The sequence below is a fragment of the Aotus nancymaae genome, unplaced genomic scaffold (genome assembly GCF_030222135.1).
Source record: "Aotus nancymaae isolate 86718 unplaced genomic scaffold, 86718_ANA_hifiasm-v0.15.2.pri h1tg000011l, whole genome shotgun sequence".
Lineage (NCBI taxonomy): Eukaryota > Metazoa > Chordata > Mammalia > Primates > Aotidae > Aotus > Aotus nancymaae.
This window is the reverse complement of record NW_026988422.1, coordinates 64,588,464-64,608,596: the sequence shown is the minus strand read 5'-3', so window position 1 is coordinate 64,608,596 and position 20,133 is coordinate 64,588,464. Positions and strand designations below refer to the sequence as shown.

General features: G+C 40.0%; 1 protein-coding gene and 1 pseudogene across 1 annotated transcript in view; both read right to left on the bottom strand.

Moving 5' to 3' along the window:
* Positions 1-20,133, bottom strand: part of TSHR (thyroid stimulating hormone receptor) — a 160,722-nt gene that overhangs the window by 119,815 nt on the left and 20,774 nt on the right. The gene's annotated exons all lie outside the window — the stretch shown is intronic.
* Positions 11,700-13,299, bottom strand: LOC105734161 (G protein-coupled receptor associated sorting protein 3-like; annotated as a pseudogene).

The window sequence follows — 20,133 nt, the reverse complement described above, 5'->3', positions numbered from 1 at the left end:
GAAACAGGAGCCACTGGAGGTTCAGGAGGCGCTAGTACAAAAGAGAGTCCCCCCTTCCCCACTACTGTGGGAATTCCAAATAAACTGAGGCAAGAGAATAAATTCATAGTGGTACCATTGCTTAAAGCCCCTGTTTCCCTGATTACTAGAACAGTGCTTCTTCGTTGAGGACCAGATCTGAATGTGCTGGAGTTCTTTGTCCACTTAATAACAAAACGCCCTGTACGCTGAGATGAAACCAGTGTGTCTCTTTGTGCTCCCTCTGCTGGTTAACTGAAAGCTTAATGTGACAGAGGAAGGTGATTCAGAAAATTTTGCAGTAAGCCAATCATAGTGACTTACCTAGATCATAGACGAAAGTTTTTAAAAAATGAATATGAATCATGGGAACTGTGGCATCATATTAAATAATAGCTCATTTAAAGGTAATCCAAATCCAGGGGGAAAGAGGGAGGATATTGGTAAAGCAAAAGGCATCTAGATAGTCCAACAAGCTGCTGCTAGGTTTGTGTTGAGACCCTGAAATGCAATTGAAAGCTTGACATAATCATGCAGGGTCAACAAAAAACTGACATTTGAAAATATTTTTTTGAAACAAGACTTACAAAACCATATACAGTTCACCCTTGACAATGCAGAGGTTTAGGAGTGTCGGCAACCGCAAGAATTTGCATATAACTTTCGACTCCTCCAAAACTTTACTACCAATAGCCTACTTTGTTTTTTTTCTTTTGTAGCAAGAAGGTGTGTTGGCTACTCTTTATTCATTTTTTTTTTTACTTTTAGGTTCAAGGATACAAGTGTAGGTTCGTTACACAGGTAAACTTGTGTCATGGGCGTTTGTGGTACAGATTATTTCATCATCCAGGTATTAAGCCTCGTACTCATTAGTTGTTTTTCCTAATCCTCTCCCACCTCCCATCCTTCAGCCTCTAAAAGGCCCCAATGTGTGTTGTTCTCCTCTATGTGTCCATGTGTTCTCATCATTTAACTCCCACTTCTGTTCCTCTGTTAGTTTGCTGAGAATAATGGCCTCCAGCTCCATCCATATCCCAGTAAAGAACATGAGCTCACTCTTTTTTATGGCTGCATAGTATACCATGGTGTATATGTATCACATTCTCTTTTCTTTTTTCTTTATATATATATTTTATTGCATTTTAGGTTCTGGGGTACATGTGAAGAACATGCAGGATTGTTGCATAGGTACACACACGGCAATGTGGTTTGCTGCCTCCATCCCCCCGTCACCTATATCTGGCATTTCTCCCCATGTTATCCCTCCCCAACTCCCTAACCCCCACTGTCCCTCCCCTAGTCCCTCCCAACAGACCCCAGTGTGTAGTGCTCCCCTCCCTGTGTCCATGTGTTCTCAGTGTTCAACACCCACCTATGAGTGGGAACATGTGGTGTTTGATTTTCTGTTCTTGTGTCAGTTTGCTGAGAATGATGATTTCCAGGTTCATCCATGTCCCTACAAAGGACACCAACTCATCATTTGTTATGGCTGCATAGTATTCCGTGGTATATATGTGCCACATTTTCCCTGTCTAGTCTATCATCAATGGGCATTTGGGTTGGTTCCAGGTCTTTGCTATTGTAAACAGTGCCACGATGAACATACACATGCATGTGTCTTTATAATAGAATGATTTCTAATCCTTTGGATATATACCCAGTAATGGGATTGCTGGGTCAAATGGAATTTCTATTTCTAGATCCGGGGAAGGGAATAGGAGAGGGACAGCAGGGGGCGGAGAGGTTGAGGAGGCATAACATGGGGAGAAATGCCAGATATAGGTGACAGGGGGATGGAGGCAGCAAACCACCTTGCCATGTATGTACCTATGCAACAATCCTATATGATCTGCACATGTACCCTAGATCCTAAAGTACAATAATTTTTTTAAAAATCCTGTTTCTGACTACATGGGAAAAGAGAAATGAAAAAATTAAGATTAATATGTAGATCATTCAGAACCAGAAGGGTCTAAAGTATCCAGGTATTTAAGGAGATGGATGTTAAGCTCCTTAATTACAGACCAGTGCTCTGCAAAGTGGGGTGGCATGATGATCCATTGGGGTGCAGAAAGAAAACACATTAACGTTTATTTTTCTTTATCTCATATTTTCACCTTTACATTATTCATGTGTTTTATAAATATTTATTAAATGTGACGATTAGTAGAGAAGTATAGTGTAGAATTTATAAATAAATGTATATATTAGGAGTACCTGTTCAAAAACTTTACTGATAGGAGTACACAATGAATTAAATCTAGAGATCACTAATTTAGATCTCTGGTTCAATTCTAAACATTACTGGGCAGAGTAGGTGTATACTCATAGTGAGATATTATTATTTTCCCTGGCATCAATCTCTGAAAAATATTTAGTGAATATGGATTGCATGTCCAGAGTTACGCTAGGCACAGACAGGACTACCAGAAATGTCTAAGCCACGGGCATCGTATGACACAATCTCTCTACCAGCCAGAGGAGCCCATTCCATTGCTGAACAGCTGTGATCTTTCCAACAGTTTTTCTTACTGAATCCAAATCTGATACGTGACAATCAAATTTGGGAGTGCAATTTTTATTGGTCTAAGTTTTGCCTACTGGGACAACACTGGATCACCTTTAAATAACTGAAGACAGCTCAGATCTATATTTTATTTTTCTCTTTCCCAGAGCCCTACTTGGGCTCATTTAACTCTTTTTAGTATAGCATGAGATACTCTCTATCCTATTAGATGGCAGTCACCTGAATTTACTCTAGTTTACCAATTCCTCACACAGTGAGGTCACCACTTCTTTTGGTTCCCATCATTTCCCATGGTTCCATGCTACTATTAATAATATTCACATTTTTGGAAACCTCATCTGTCTCTTGTCTCCTTTTATAGTCAACTACAGCTCCCAGATGTTTTTGCCATGACCTCTGGACTAGGACTTTACAATCCAATAATTGTGCAATTTATTATTTAGAGTCAAATGTAGGGTTTACGTTTATCTTAGTTAGGTATCATCTTGCAATTCTGTTTTGCAGCACAGTCTGCTGGGATTATTTTTTTAATCTTGCTGCATTCAGCAAGTATTTATTAAGCACTCATTAAATGCTAATCTTTGTTTTGGGTTTGGAGGGTCATATGAAAAATAAGTTGCAGTCTGTCCTCTTGAGTATCTCCCATTCCAGTTGGGAAACTGGACATAAACCTCTCCCTCATGCAACACAGTGAGATCCGTAACAGTAGTATGTGTAAAGTGCCATGAAAATGCAAAGAAGAAAGATTTAAATAATCACTGTCATTTTTATATTGATTTAGAATTTATGATTAGTTTGCATATGTATTATTTTTAATTATCAAAAAACTCTGGTAGATACACGGGGCTAGTAAATAGTCCCTAATTTATAGGAGAACCAGAGGGTTAGAGCGTTTGAGTGACCTGGCAAATGAAAAGAACTTTTTATCCTTTTTAAGAAAACCAGAACAGGGAGCCACAGTGGCTCATGCCAGTTGTCCTGGCGCTTGAGGAGATGAGACGTATTTGATGCCAGCCTGGGTAACATAGAAAGCTCTCTTCCACTAGAAAAAAAAAAAACAAAGAAAACCAGAATAAAGTGATCCTATTTTTCTGGTCCTACACTTATTTTCCATGATTCTCCAGAAATTTCACCTAGTGCCCTCAGATATGTATGACTGAATCACTTCAGCATCAAGAGACATCGCCCCTCCAGGCTTGTTGGTGTGAGTTCATTTAAAGCAACTTTGCCACTACTAGGTCAGCAGGTCTTGGTCTGCGGGACACCTTTCTACATTTGAAGTTTGAACAGAACTTCCCTAGGCCTTCTATTGTCACTTGTTGTTATCCGGTAACTTTGCGATGTCTTCCGTCTGTCAGCTTAGCCTTCACTCTTCCTTTCCTCTTGACTGGGCTTTAAAATGTCCCCTTTATGTTGAATTTTATCTCTAATCCCCAGACTTCTTTTTCCCTCTCTTCTCCAATATCTGACAATAAAATCTTGAAGGAACGGTTGTGTTAATAAGAAAATGAAGCAAAATTCTTGGACGTGTCACCATTAATTGCTTTCAAATTTTGGCCTTACTTTACAAAAATTTGTTTCTTTATTTCCTCTTTCAAAACAAACCTGAGTTATTGAACATCTGCGCTGGAATTTCTGCTGAAGAAAAATATTAAGAGGCTCTTGAAGGGTGTCCAAGTTTTCAAGGCTTTTTTGTAAGTAGGTAAAACCACTTGTCCGAAAGAAAGAATTCTTCCCTCCACTTAGGTGTTTTTTGTCATGTGCACTGGGGAGCAACTTGCATTAAGGGGATGAATTATATCTGAGGACAAGGAGTCAGGGATTCTTTTGCACTATGTTGAGTAATTTAATGAGAAGAGTTTATAGGTCTTTTAATGTAGAATCATAACATCATATGAGAAAACACTGAAATCTAATAATTTTTAATAGTCATATATGGATTTGCACATTATTCTTAAGAGAGAAAAATCACAATTTATTCAATATGTACTTTAATCATTCTCTTCATGAATGTCACTGTTTACTTGCACAAAACATCTAAAAATTATCTGTTTTGGCTGGGTGTAGTGGCTCATGCCTGTAATTCAGCACTTTGGGAGGTCGAGGAGAGCGTTATCACCCGAGGTCAGAAGTTCAAGACCAGCATGGCCAACATGGTGAAACCCCGTCTCTACTAAAAATACAAAAATTAGCTGAGCGTGGTGGTGGGCTAAATAGCTGGGTAATCCCAACTATTTGGGAATCTGAGGCAGGAGAATTGCTTGAACCCAGGAGGCGGAGGTTGCAGTGAGCTGAGACTGTGCCATTGCACTCTAGCCTGTGCAACAAGAGTGAAACTCCACCTCACACACACACAAAACAATCTGTTTCAGCCTGTCTCTTAAAGAAAGCTACCACCAGTTTTGTGTTTCCAACATCAATGGATTTCAAAAACCAACACGGTAACAATCTGAAATAACAGGGTTAAGCAATAGGTATAGGCTCCGAGCTGCTGATTAGACATATCTTATTTGCATTCTCTTCTACTGTGGACTCAACTCAGGAACCTTCCCACAGGGCATGGAATCTGGCTTTCCAAAGAGCCAGATAACAGAACTGGAAGTGCAGGTGACTAACTTTGATCAGTGGGAAAAAAGAGATTTGAAGATATGGGAACAGTAAGTTGCTTCTTATGCCCAAGGCATGGATCCATACAGCTTGTCCACAGATCCCTTGCTCGGATGTGCAGATCCACTTGCCACATTACCTGCTGGGTTTCCAGATTCCCTGGGAAGCAGCAGCCACTGCATTGCCCCTTAGCCCTTCCTGACTTCTTTCTCCTTACCTCACCTCAGCAAGTAATCTTAGCCTCACACTCTGTTTTCCAGGAACTCTGGCTGAAAAGATCTATATTAACCGTACATTAAATGTTCATTTCAATACAGTGTAGCTCTTGTGAACCTACTATATGAAAGGCGCTGTACTGGATATTATAAGGGAATTAGAGCCAAATAACATTTAATCCTTCGTCTTTGGCATTAATGGTCTAGAAGAGAAGCGAAAACAATTGCATAGGCAGCGTAGCTCTGGAAAAAAATTCAGAAGAGTTGGGTTCTAGGTCTGGCTCCATTGGTCACTGGCTGATATTTAATCTTAAGCAAGACATTTACTCTTTCTGGATCTCAGTTCCTTTAGTTATAAAATACAGGGTTGTCTTAAATAACTTCTAAAATGTCTTCCACAACTAAAACCCTATAATTTTATAAATTTAGTCAAATAGAAGTAAGACTAAAGTGCAATCCACATGCTGTGGGAACCCAGGACTTAGAGATCTGGGAAGCTTTTGGGAAGAACGAGGCTTTTGCTGTGAGACTTGGAGGATTTATAGGATTTCGATACGCAGGGAGCAGATGAGCATTTCAAGCAGAAAGAGTTGGGGGATTGCAGAGGGCTAACATTAGGAGAAATACCTAATGTAGATGACAGGGGGATGGATGCAGCAAACCACCATGGCACGTGTATACTATATAACCAACCTGCACGTTCTGCACATGTACCTCAGAACTTAAAGTATAAAAACAAAAACAAAAAATAAACAAAAAACAAGTGGAAAAGGAAGATTGCAATGTGCATTCAGGAGAGCTGTGAATAGTCCAGTTTGGTTGAAGCAAGGGGTAAATTAAGCTATCTAAATTAAAGAGGTTGGTAAAGTAGAAATGGAAGATGTTGTCTGCCATGTTAAAAATTTGAGCTTTAATGAGCATTCATTGACCCAACGTATCTATGGAACACCTACTGTTAGAGAGTAAGCAAGGTGCTCAGAACATAAAGAAATAAAGAAACATAGAGAAATAAGGAAAATATAGTTGCTGCCCTCAAGAATCCTCAAGGGGCTTATGAGTAGTAGGCAGGGAAATGGGAATCACGAGTGAAACTAGTGTAAAAAATGTTGTAACAAATGCAACTGAACTGGAGGGAAGGGAAGTGTGGGGCGTTCAAGGTGCAATCAACATAAAACGGGGAGAGGAGGAGTCAATGATGACAGGAGACTGTAAGTACGAGAAAGAGAGAAGCACAAGCAGTTTTGTTAACAGAAAGGTGAGTTTGTTTTGGATGCTGAGTCTGAGGTGCTCCCAGACACCTAGGCAGAAATGTCTAACCAGTAGAAAAAGTACTGGCATGTGGCTAGCTTGAGATGTTGGAGCAAGTGATTGAGATATGAGTATATTCTGTGAGTAACTCATAGGTCTGGAGGGATGTGTCAAGAAAGAAAATATAAACAGAAAAGAAGATCAAGGGGAGTGTTTTGGGGGAATTACCACACTAAACAGTCAGGAAAAGCAGGAGGCATGGGCCAAGAAGACAGAGTCAAACTATCAGAGATATTTGACAAACAGTATAAAGGATGTCAAGGGATGAAAGAATTTCAAGGAAGATGAGAGGGTTAAATCAAATCAGAGACTCCTCAAGCTTAGTGGACCAAATGCATTGAAATCAGTTGAGACATGTATTTAAAATACAGAATTTGTTTCTACATGTATTGTCAGGAAACTGTTAACAATAATTGCCTTAGGAGAGGAAATTTAAGGAAATTAAGGGTAAGTGATATGATTTGGATCTGTGTCCCTGCCTAAATCTCAGGTCAAATTGCAATCCTCATTGTTGGAGGTGGGGCCTAGTGGGAGGTGATTAGATCATGGGATGCAGATGTCCTATGTGTCATATGCAGTGCTGTTCTCATGATAGTGAGTGAGCTCTCATGAGATCTGGTCATTTAAAAGTTTGTGCCCTCTTCCTGCAGGCCTACTTCCCCTTCCCCTTCTACCACAATTGTAAGTTTCTGAGGCTTCCTCAGAAGCCAAGTAGATGCTGGCATCATGCTTTCCGTACAGGTTGCAGAAATCTGTGCCAAATAAACCTCTTTTCTTTATAAATTACCCAGTCTCAGGTATTTCTCTATAGCTTGTAAGAACAGACTTATACAGAAAGAGTGGATTGAAGTATTGTTTAAATTTTTACCCAATGCGTGATTTACCTACCTAACTGAATAAATACATTTAAATTAAAGTTTAAATGGGAGTTTGTATTTTAATGCTGACAATAGGTCAGAAGAGACCTCTATCTCAGACCTAAAAGGTGAGAATTTTCAGGAATGGGGCCCAGGAAACAATATTGTTAAGTTCTCCCAGTAATTTTAATCTATTGTCAAATTTGAAGACTCCTAGAGTAGATAACTTCTAATGGAACTTCAAGTTCTTAGAATAAAGGTGTTATGGCTAAGTAGGAAAGGGAAGGGCAATATTTTTATATACAGAGATCATGCCATCGATGGCAAGTTTTGATAGAAGGCTGAGGCAGCAGAATTCAGTCTGAAAGGAATGAGGAATAAATAGATGATGAAGAAACAGGGTCAATGAAGAATATAAGAAAGAAAGGACGATACTAGTATATGAGGCATAGCAACATCAAGCAACAAGGTTAGCCTTGATAATGTAAGCTAATTGAGGTACTAGTCTGCCAGCTACCAGAAGGGGGCAATAGAGAGCTTTCAGAGCTGTATGACCTGGTGGAGGAATCCCAAGTGAACTGAGCTGTCAATTAAAAGCATGGAATGCAATAACAAGGTTTTATTTTTTAATTTTTTAAAAAGTGTGGGATGCAGCATAAGACTTGAATGAAGCTTAAAACATAATTAATGCCTAAAACATAATTAATGTAAGAAAATTGAACTAGGGTCGAAGGACAGAAAGAAGCAAAGGGTTCAGGGAGTCACCAGGAAATAATCAAATCAGCCAGGAGTCATAAATGCAGACATCAGGTAAGAGCCAGAGTGCTTTAGGAAATTGCCTCATGGGGGACCAATATTCCTATGGAACTGGCATCTAGGAAGCATCAGGATTGCTTTGCCTGGCTTTTAAAAAAAAACCTTTAAGTGCAGGAATGGCAAATTGTAATATTTGACAGAAAGAGATATAGAATGCAATCTTTAGATCCAGGAAACTAGGGGAGGTGTTACTGTTTCCTTCTTTTTCTTTGTTTTTAAGGATAGAGGAGGCTTGAGAGAATTTACATACAGAGAAGAACAAACTTGAGAAAAAGGAAAGGTGGATAGTGCATGAATGTTGGGAAAAACAGGCTTATAATTGAATTTTCTTAAAAGACACTGAAAATTCTCAAGTACTTTCTGAAACAACTGTGTTCGGCAATAATAATCTTGTTTCTGCAGTGTGGTGGACTTTGTACAAGGCACTGTGAAATAACTAATCAGAAGGACATGCTTTGCCATTTTCTCAGAGCTTATAATCTTGAAGGTGATACTGACAAATTAACATATAATTAAAATAGTGTGATAGAATGATAGAATGAGGCCGGGAGTGGTGGCTCACGCCTGTAATCCCAGCACTTTGGGAGGCCGAGGAGGGGGGATCACCTGAGGTTAAGTATTTGAGACATGCCTGGCTAACATGGTGAAACTTCATCTCTACTAAAAATGAAAAAATTAGCCTGGAGTGGTGGTGGGTGCCTGTAGTCCCAGCTACCTGAAAGCCTGAGGCAGGAGAATTGCTTGAACCCAGGAGGCAGAGGTTACAGTGAGCCAAGACTGCACCATTACACTTCAGCCTGGGCAACAAGAGCGAAACTCTGCCTCAAAAAAAAAAAAAAAAAGATAGAATGAGGAAATATACAGTGAGTTAGCTATGTATAATAGCTAATTTTGAGGTTTGAGAAAAGTTAGAGAAATCCTCCTGGAGAAACTGATGTCTAATTTATATTGTGAAGTTAATAGTGTAGGATCTATCTATCTATCTATATTTATGTTTTACCAACCCTCTTCAGTACCCAATATAGTCCTCAAAACAATAAATATCTGGAACTGGAAGATGAAGACTTCCTGGAAGTCTACATCATCCCCAAACCTTCCCACTCTGACCACTTATAAATGTTAGATAAAACATAACAATTATTTCAAACGAATAGCTGAACTCTCTAGAAATATACGAACACCCCAGATATTGCAAAAGAACTGAAAACAGAGTAACAAGCTCTGTGAGTGCTCAAGAAGTAGAAAGATGATGATGGAGAAGGAATCACCAGTCTCAGGATCCTGGGAGTTTGGATTTTAATGCTGATACTAGGTAAGAAGAGATGTTAGCCCATGTGACAGGCAGAGTTGGAATTAAGATATTGCTACAAAATTAGGAATGTCAAAATGCTATACATTTAGTGAGAATGTGAGTCAGCAAAGATCTTCCCACTAACCAAAGCTTGTATATCACTTGTAAACATTCTATTTTGTAGTTGTTGTTGTTGTAGAGGCATATTTTTTGACATGCAAAGATGTTTACAATATACAACTGGGGGGGATGCAAGTTACACTCATATTTATAGTATGATCTTGTTTTAGTTTCTTAACTGTCAGAAAACCTCAAAACATATTACTATGTATTTTCACACATAGAAACTTTCATTTCAGCTCAGACCAGGGATTACAATTCCCACCATCAGTCTTAGAGAACTAATCCACAGCCTAAACGTCCTGGGAATGCTTTCTGGTCCATACCAACACCCACGAATCACTATCTTGTAGCTTGACACAACAGCCTCTTCTAGCTTTCCTGTTTTGTATTGTTGAAGCTGCAATTCTGGGTCTCAATTTCTCCAATTAAGTTTATTCTGTCGTGCTAGCTGGTACAGATGCAGAAATGCCTAGGCTTGCCCACTAGTAAAAGACAAAGCCCTTTGGCCTTTCATATGACACATAGGAGAGTAAGTCATAAATAGTACCAAAAAAAAAATCAAGGCATGATTTTGCAAGGAGGAAGAAAGCAATTAAATTCAGGGTATAAAACAATGTGCAGAATGATTTCAGCTCCTTGGGAAATAAAAAATACAAATGGGTAGAAAAAGATACAAAGGACATCTAAAAGTTCCCCTTGCTGATGACTCCGATTCTCCATCTTACTCACTGAACAGAGTTTGGAGCAGCTACTATTTCTGACACTGTCAGATAAAATCCATCTATTCATCTCAGACTTTTCTCCTGACCTTTAGCCAGATGTAGCCAAATGTCTAATGGACACATGCATTTGGAGGAAGTTAAGGATTGTAACACCTGGCATGAACATCATCAATTGCAAAATTAAACCATTAAAAGCAGTCTCTGATATTTAAAGGGCAACACTCAAAATGTCCTTCAGGAGGACTGTAAAGTAGTGTGGTGAGATGGGTTCTGGTGTCAGACAAAACAGCTATGCCACCTGCCTGCTGTGGTGGAATCTAGGAAAAAGGATTTACCCCCTCATCCTCATTGGAGGGTACCCAGAATAATGAGTTCTAATAAAAACACAAGTACCTAGCTCACAGGATCACTGTGAGAAGACGGAAAAAATAACCTTGTGAAATATGGTGGCAACACAGTGTCTGACATACAATAGGCACTCACAAAATGTTTCCCCGTTTCTCTTTTGTGAGATGACTTTGACAAATAAAACAGCCTGACAATTTAAGAGTTATAAATGTAGAAACAAAATTAAAATTGAACAAATAATTTTTTTCTGAGATTCTGGGTCATTTCTGTGTTGTGGAATGAGTATCTGATACAGCTGGAATAGGAGAAAAATACTAGTTTCTCTTACATTAAACAGCCTATAAAAACCCCTGCCTCCTTTATGTAGAGAGTACACATTTGGCCATAAGCGTGCACGTGCACACACACACACACACACGTTCTCTCTCTCTCTCTTTCTCTCTCTCTCTCTCTAGGTACTGTTAGTTATCTTTGTATGTGTGTATGACTTACTTCTATAACTAGATTACAAATTCAAGGATGTTTTCTTTTTTGCTATTTTAAGCCATAGATGAATCTAAGCAGATACTAATGAACAAGTTAGCCTTCTTACAATGAACTGGCTCACTATCTTAAATAAAATGTTAAAAATATGCAAATCTAGTTAAGATAAAAATCAACAAACATTTTCAGCCCAAGATTTAATATTCATCTGATACCCCCAAAATAGTTTAGCTCAAACCTAGAGCCTGTCACAGGTAATTTTGTGTTAAAGATGCAATGTACAACTTGTACACTGTAGTAACCAAAACATGATGCAAAGCTCTTTGAGAACGTATAGCCTGCTACAATTTGGAGATGGTTCAAAGTGTTCTATCTCTGGCTCATTTACATTGTTTCAATAATCCCTTTAAATTCCCTGAAAATGCCCATGAGTGTATCGACAACTACAATTGAGCCCTCTCTGATACACGCCTTTATAAATATGGCCACACCACTAACAAGATTGGCCTTTGCCTCTTTATGGTTAAAGATGAATTTTGACGCTGCCAATGCCTTCATATTGATCGTAGTTGGATGTTCAGACATATTTAAAAGTACTTTCACAACAAGATTCCTGGTTTTGCTCTTTCCTGAGGATGGCAAATGAAAAAGCTCTGAAATGTCCCTGGCAACAATGTAGTGATGGACAAAATCAGTAGTCACCTGTCCTAGTAACTTTAATCTGGTGAGTTCAAAGGAAATGACATGGTGTCTTTACACATATGCTTAACATGTAATTCAATTTTGTATTGTCCTTCATCCCCAGAAGGAGGATTCAGAGTAATTACTAATAAGAAAATTAATAGTTTTCTCATTTCTGGGGAAGGAAAACTGAGCAAGCTTTCAATAAGTGTCACTACACCATTTTATTAATAAATTCTAGGGCAAATGGGTGAACAGTATGATACCCATGGCAATCTGTGCTATTTTATGAAGAAAAGGATCAGTAGTTGACTTAAGTAAGATAATAAGTTTTTCAAATTCCTCAGGATCCATATAGCATTGCATTTTGCAAGGGCAAGCTAATGGCTTAATCCCATTTACCTCCCTGATCCTGATTTAGTGTCTAATCTCATCTCTGGTCTGCATGCAAGGGTCAGAACCAGGGACACCCAGGGATAGGCTGTGAGCATGAGTATGTGTTCTTAGAAGGGCAGGCTGTTGCCGCAGGCAAAAAATAGGCATTTTCTTCAGCTGAGGCCAGAACAATATATGGAGGAGGGCTCGCCTCAGATGGTGCCTGGGATCTAGTCCTAACACCGCTGGAGTTACAGCAGGGGCTTTGGGCCAGATAGTTACCTCAGACCAGTTCTTGGGCCTATATTTTTTTCCATTAATTTCATCCACAGGCTGAGGCCTGACTGTCCTGCTCACAGGTTTAGGATTAGAGTCAAAACTAGCATCATCTCCTTCCCAAAACCAGTTCCCAATAACATTCTCTTCCTCAGACCCTGACCTAGGTTTGCAACTGGCCCCAGCCACAGGCTCCAACTTTTCAGCACAGACCTGGGCACCAATTTCAAGTTTATCATTCTTAGCACTGAAATGATTACCAGCCTCTTGTCCATTCCAGAACCGGGAGTTGATAGTGGCCTCTTCCACAGCCCAGACCCAGGCATCAATACCAGCCTCATTTTTACATAATGAGCTGGCGGACTCGTTCCCAGCCTTGAGACTGAAAACTCCAGTGACTTTGCCCAGGGCCTTAGGCTTTCACAAAGCTCCTTCCTTCATCACAGCAACAACCTTGTTCTTAGACACTGCCTTCATCTCTGCCACAGCATCGGTCTGAGACCCTGCCTCATCTTTTGTTTTGGCCTGGGTCTTGGCTATAAGCCTAACCACACCAGTAGACTCCCTGTCTGCTCCAGCTTTAGCTTGTACAATAGCCTTTTTTTTTTCCAGTTTTGTCTTGGGCTCTTGTCTTATTCTTAGTCCCAGTCATGGTTGAAGCCCGGTTATATGGCCCTGTCCCATCTTGGCTTTGGTTCTCAATGTATCCTAGGTTGATGTCTTAACACTCTTTCACTGGGTCAGAGAAAAACTTGGTAGCAAGAGTTAGAGCCAACTGTCAGTTCAGTAGTTACTGCGTTCTCTTTCCAAACATACAGCCTCTGTCAATAATACAGAGGGCAGAAGCGTACTCGGGCTAGGGAAGGATGATTGTTCCTAAGTGCAGACCTGTTGAAGGTGATGGTCTTCCAACAATCCAAAGCCACCACAGCCACCAGTGGAGACAGACCTTAGATCCAAATGAATAGTTTTTGTTCTCTTTCTTAATTAACTTCTTAGTGAACAACTACCTACAGATCTCTACAGGAACCTAGAAAGGAACAGACTTCATCATCACCTATGTTAGCCTGCTCATACAGCAGTGGCCTCAAGAGATGCTATCCTTCCCGCAAAAGAAGAGTCCTTGCCACTAGAGAAGAGTCACACCCTTCACAAGCTCAGGGCCCAGCTCGTCAGCCTCCCCATCCTCTCCTCTGCTCCCCTTTGGCTGCTTCTCACTTGGATTCCCACTGCTTTCCCCACAATCTGAATGGCAAAGAGGCAACCCGCCCCTGCCCCTGCCACTGCATCAAACTCAATACTCTATTTTTTTTTTTTTTAAAAAGCTTCTTGAGAATCTGGAACCATGCACCTGCCCATAAACTGTGTTTTGGTTGGCATTTAAACTACTGGATGGCTGAGACACCTCCCAAGCTGAGAAACTATATCATAAAATATGTTCCTGAGTAGTGAAATCCCTGATGGCATTGCTGGAAACAAATGTGGAACACCCTACAAACCATTTTTTCCAATGATAAATGAGTTTATAATCCAAAATTATAAAAGGGTAACAATTTGCCATGAAAGAGGCAGTAAGATCTCACAATTAGCAAACTGACACCCCCAAGAATTACAGAAAATAGAATAATTTCACAGTGACTATAAAATAAGTTTATTTGAAATAATTTAAGACATAAAAGACATGATCAAAACCACAAAAATGAACAGATACATGAAACAGAGTAGACAACTGAAATATAACAGAAATTGAATAGACAGATGAGTAGTTAGCTGAAGAACAGAGACCTGGAAATGTACATAAAGCTAAGAAATTAGATAAAATGTAGCACAGAGAGATATCATATTAGAAAACACAAAAGAGAAGTTGAATGATAAGAATGAAGGATAGATGATCCAAGCTATATCTAATAATTGGACTCACATGAGAAAAGAACAGAGAAAATTAGGAGAGACAGTTTTAAAGATATAATGGCTAAGAACTTCTCATTCAAAATAGAACAATGAGTTCAAAGCAAGGTAAATAAAAATTCGTCAGTATCTACACACATTACAGTAAAACTGTTAAACATTAAAGACAAAGAGACCTTAAAAGCAAATAAAAGTCAAAGATGAAAGCATCAAGAGAAAGATAACTTAGCTGGTGGCAGATTTCTTAACAGCAAGAGAGCGTAGAAAACAATAGAATTATATCTTAATCCCTGCATGGGGAGAAAAGGAAAAAGCGGATAGTGGCCGAGCTGTAGCTGTTTCAGTAACATTTTATTTATTTAAAAAATAAAAGAGAAAGCTAAGTTAAATAAAGCAAATTGTTAACTTCTGGTTAATTTTTATGGTAGCACATAGTTATCTGTATTGCTATTTTTTTGCTTTCATATGTACTATAATTTTGAAAAGTCAAGGACGGGAAAGGGTTAATTATGGGGGAAAAAAAAAAAAAAAGACTGAAAATAAAGAATGTTCCCATAAAAAGGAATAGCTTGTGCAAGCAATAAGAGCAGCCCAGAGTGAATGGCACATTCTAGAATATAAAAATAGTTCAGTGGCTGAAATAATAGAAGTGACTGAAGTGGAGGGACCAGTAAAAGATCTGCCTGAAAAGAGAAGCAAGCAGGGCCAGGTCATGGGACCTGCATAAACCATGTGAAGAGTCTGAAATTTTCCGAAGAGCAATGGAAGCCAGTAATGTATTTTCCTCAGGAGATCAAGACCCCATCTGCAGTACAGGCTGATCACCCTGATCGCTGTGTTTAGCGAGAACAAAAGAAACTCCATTTCCATGCAAGTGGAAAAAAAATGTTAGTGGCGAGAACTCAGAGGGCAGTAAAACAAATGAAACGGAGACAGATTCCAGAGCTATTTAGACTAGTCATAGTTGATAATGGATTTGATATTAGGGATGAGTGAGAAGAAAGTATCAAGAATGATCCTATGTGTCTGTTTTTCTTTGTCTTGAAATACTGATTTTACATTTTTAGTTTTCTCTTATTTTTAGTTAGCGCAGTACAGTATACTGTTTTGATATATGTATACATTGTGTAATGATCAAATCAGAGTAATTTGCAAATCCATTACCCCAAACATTTATCATTTCTTTGTGGCGATAACATTCAATGTTCTCTCTTCTAGCTATTTGGAAATACACAAAACATTATTGTTAACATAGTCACCCTACTGTGCAATAGAACATCAGAATTTATTCCTCCTACCTAACTGTAACTTTATACCTGTTGACCGACCTCTCCCCATTTCTTCCTCCTCTTACTCTCCATACAGCCTTTGGTAACCACTCAATAATAAAGAATGTTCCCATAAAAAGGAATAGCTTGTGCAAGCAATAAGAGCAGCAGAGTGAATGGCACATTCTAGAATACAAAAATAGTTCAAGGTGGCTGAAATAATAGAATTGACTGAAGTGGAGGGAAACTAGCAAAACCAGAAGATTCTGATAAATTTTTACCGAAATTCATCCAAACCAAATTTAACTTCTGGTTAATTTTGATGGTAGCACATAGGTATCTGTATTGCTATTTTTGTGCTTTCATATGTATTATAATTTTGAAAAGTCAAGGATGGGAAAGGGTTAATTATAGAAAAAAAAGATTGGAAATAAAGAATGTTCCCATAAAAAGGACGAGCTTGTGCTACTACTACTCTCTGCTTCTATGAGATCAATGTTTTTAGACTCCATATTTGAGTGAAATCATGCAGTATTTGTCTTTCTGTGTCTGGCCGATTTCACATAACATGATGTCCTCCAGGTTCATCCATGTTGTTACAGATGACTATGCTGTCTGTTTTGAGCATCTGGGTAATTGGTGGATCCATTCACTGAGGTGGGTATGCAGATAGTTTTGGCCAAGAAGATAATAAGGTCAGCTTTGGAAATGTTAAATGTAAGGAGTCTGTATGATATTTAACTGGGCAATTGGATGAAATAAGTTTAGTGCTCAGAAAAGAGACCTGGCTTAGAGATCTGAAATTCAAATTTGTTAGAATCGCATTAGATGTATGAATGGGAGTAGGTGAGGCTGGGGAAGTGTGGCATGAGATAAGAACCTAAAAACCATCCAGCATCATTTAAATGATAGGTAGAGAAAGAAGAGAAGCTGGTGCAGAAAGGCTAAGATGTGCAGACAGAGAAGATGAAAAAGAAAATGGGTATGGCAGCCACAGAGATGCAATACTCAGATCTCCCTCCAGGAAACAGCTTTCTGTGTAACTGTCAGGAGGCAGCTGGCTGCCAGCCTCCATCTGCACCACCTGTAGGAACTGTCACCATGTTTTAAGCAAGGCTGTACTCTTCCTGGGAAGCCTACAGCTCAGGGATGAGCGTGGCAGCAGTGCTATAGCCTGGCTTCTATGCCCAATGTGGGTTCCTCTAACAGGCAGTCTTTGCTCTAGAGATCCCCATTGGTTTAGCCAAGACTCTGTCAGATCTGTAGCACAGTCTGGGGCTCTCCCCCTTTATTTTTCACAGATGTTATCTTTCAATGAACCACTTGTACTCCTAACTCTGTCTCAGCATCTGCTCCCCAGAATAACTGAACTGATACAGTTGGTACTGGAATTGGTCTGAGAAAGCAGGAGGTAAAATGGGGTTTGGGGAGCAGATCACTTCCTGTCAGCTGGTAATGAGGATCTCATTCTGGGTGGCCCAGGGGGCGCAGATAGTCCCTGGCACAAAGTGGCAGCCCAATAAGTAAAAACTTTAATCAATTGTGGCTTGGAAGAAAGCTCTGTGAGAGAACTTCCCTGGCTTATGCAATGTTCATGCTTTAGAAAAGTGTGTTAGAGAGAGAGAGAGAGAGAGAGAGAGAGAGAGTGTGTGTGTGTGTGTGTGTGTGTGTGTGTGTGTGTGTTTTGTGTTGGAGGGTTGTTGCTGAGGAAGAGGCAAGGAAGAAGAAGGAAACCTATGAATATAAGGATGAAGGAATTAGCTGAAGTTTATTAAGCTTGAAGCTACTACAGACAGCTAATGCTGAGATAAAGTTGAGAGCAACTGACAAACAATTGAACACTGAGTGAGAAGGCCTGTATCTGGTCCAGAGGGATATTAGAAAGAGCTGAAGACTGAACTCAGAAGTTACAGTTAAGAGTTATGCTTTTGTTTATATCTAAGAAAATGGACAAATAAGCTGTGATTTATTCATTGAATAGAATACTGTATAAAGATTGCTTTGCCTATGTATCAGTTTACATGGAAGTCTGACAACTTGGAATAGGACCTGAGCAGGACTTTGCAGCTCCAGGCTGTGGTACAAGCAGCCTTGTCTCTTGGGCCATATGATCTAATAGACTCTACTGTGTTGGAGGAGTGAATAGTGAAAAAAGAGATAGTGTGGTATGGAGTTTATGGCAAACCTTCATAGAAGAATCAAAATCCAGTGACCTGGAGTTCTAGAGTGAGGCCACACTATCTGCAGTGCAGAAAAACATCTCTTGGTATGCTACTGAGCCCTGTTTGAGACTGAATATTTGACCATAGAAACTAGTAACTATGCATTCTAAACTGCCCCTTGTGAGCTGAGCTCTGTAGAACACATTAAGTCAGAATGTCAGGCAGACTCAGCAGCAATTTGTCTAGTGGAAAGTGATATACCAGGGATCAAACCTGAGCAGTGCAACAAAGCACAAGTCAACTCCATGAGCAGGTAGCCCAGATCCCCAACCCACCTACTAAGATTGCAGCGGTGCCTCTCCCTTGGTCCACACCTATGATATGAGGTGTCCCAGAGCAGCAGCTAAAAGGAGAGAAAAAATCTAGAGCTTGGTTAAGGGATCAGTTGGATTAGTATGTGGATTTCAGTTATATTCGCCAAAAACAGACATCAGCTGCACTTAGAAGTGGCCTTACATGACAGTGGCAAGGGAAAAGTCTTCCCAATAGGTAGATATCAAGGAAAAGTGTCTCAAGGTAAGAATATATATGAACCTGTGAGCAAATGGAGTGGCCAGCTAGCTGGTTGAAGGCCTGGGAAGAAAAAGTCTAGAAGATTTCATAGAAGGAAGTCTGGAATAGACACTGGAGGATGTATATATAGAAGTAGGCATGAAATGTGAAGATCTTTGTATCACATATTAGTGACCACCAGAAAGCAGTCACCATAGAAAAGGCATTGACTAACCAAGACAAAATGATTTGATCAGTTGACATTAGCCAATATTTGTCATTGGCCACCACAGAACTAGCACAATTAGTATATTAACAGGGTGGCCACAGTGGCAGAGATATAGGCTACACATGGGCCAAAAGCATGGACTCACACTTACAAAGGCTGATCTGGCCACCACCACCCCCATTGAAAGCCCAGCTGGTTAGCAGCAGACATCAATGTGGCACTTTCTTCAGGAGATCATGTGGCCACTTCATGACACGTTGAGCAATTTCTTCCTGGAAGGGCCAGTGGCTTATTGTCATGGTAGTAAACATTTATTCTAGGTAACTGTTTGTCTTTCTTACCTACAAAGTCCCAGGCAGCACTACTAGCTGGAGGACTTGAAAGTGACCCACAGACATAGAATTCCATATAACATAGCATCTGACCAGGAGAGACACATTTCACAGAGGAGGAGATGAGTGAGCTTGTGACCATGGGATCCTATGGTTATATCACATACCACATAATCCGGAGGCAGGTAGCTCTGTGGAGCAATGGAATAGCCCATCAAAGGCACAAGTGGAGTGCCAATTTGAAGGCGATTGCCTAAATCATGGCATCTGCCATGGTGGGGTATCATCATGCAGGCTAGTCACTGAATTACAAAACTCTACATGGATGTTTTGGTCTGGGAACCTCTGGGCAGAAGCAGGAGAGAGTCCACTTGTCAAATTTAATGATTCACTGAAAGAGTCTGTGTTTCCTCTTCCTATAACACTAGGCTCTGTGGAGAACTCAAGCTATGACTGCCACTTGGACATTCAGGACTTCTTGTATACAGAGACCAGCAGGCTGAAGGAGGAGTCAGTATGTTGTTAGGAGTAACTGCCCCTGATCAGGAGGAAGAGGTAGGGCTGCTGTTTCACAATGAGGACAGGGAGAAATATATGTGGAACTCAGATGATCCAGTTGGACATACTTGCTCAATTGTGACTGCAGATGAACAAGTGCAATAATCCCAGCCTAAGAAAAGTATGGTTACTATGAGTTCAAAGCCCTCAAAACTGAAAGCTTTGATTATATCAGCAGATAAGTCATCAAGACCAGGAGAGGTGAAAGCTGAGGGGGAATTTAAAATGAATAGTAGAAAAGAGATGATAAGTACCAGTTGTGGTCCAAGATAGACCAGCTGCAGCAACAGGGGTCAGACTACTCCCTAAGTTTCCTCCTCCTCCTCCTCCTCCTCCTCCTCCTCTTCCTCTTCTTCTTCTTCCTTCTCCTTCTCCTTCTCCTTCTTGATGGAGTTTTGCTGTTTGTTGCCCAGACTGGAGCACAGTGGCATGATCTCAGCTCACTGCAACCTCCGCCTCCCAGCTTCGAGCAATTCT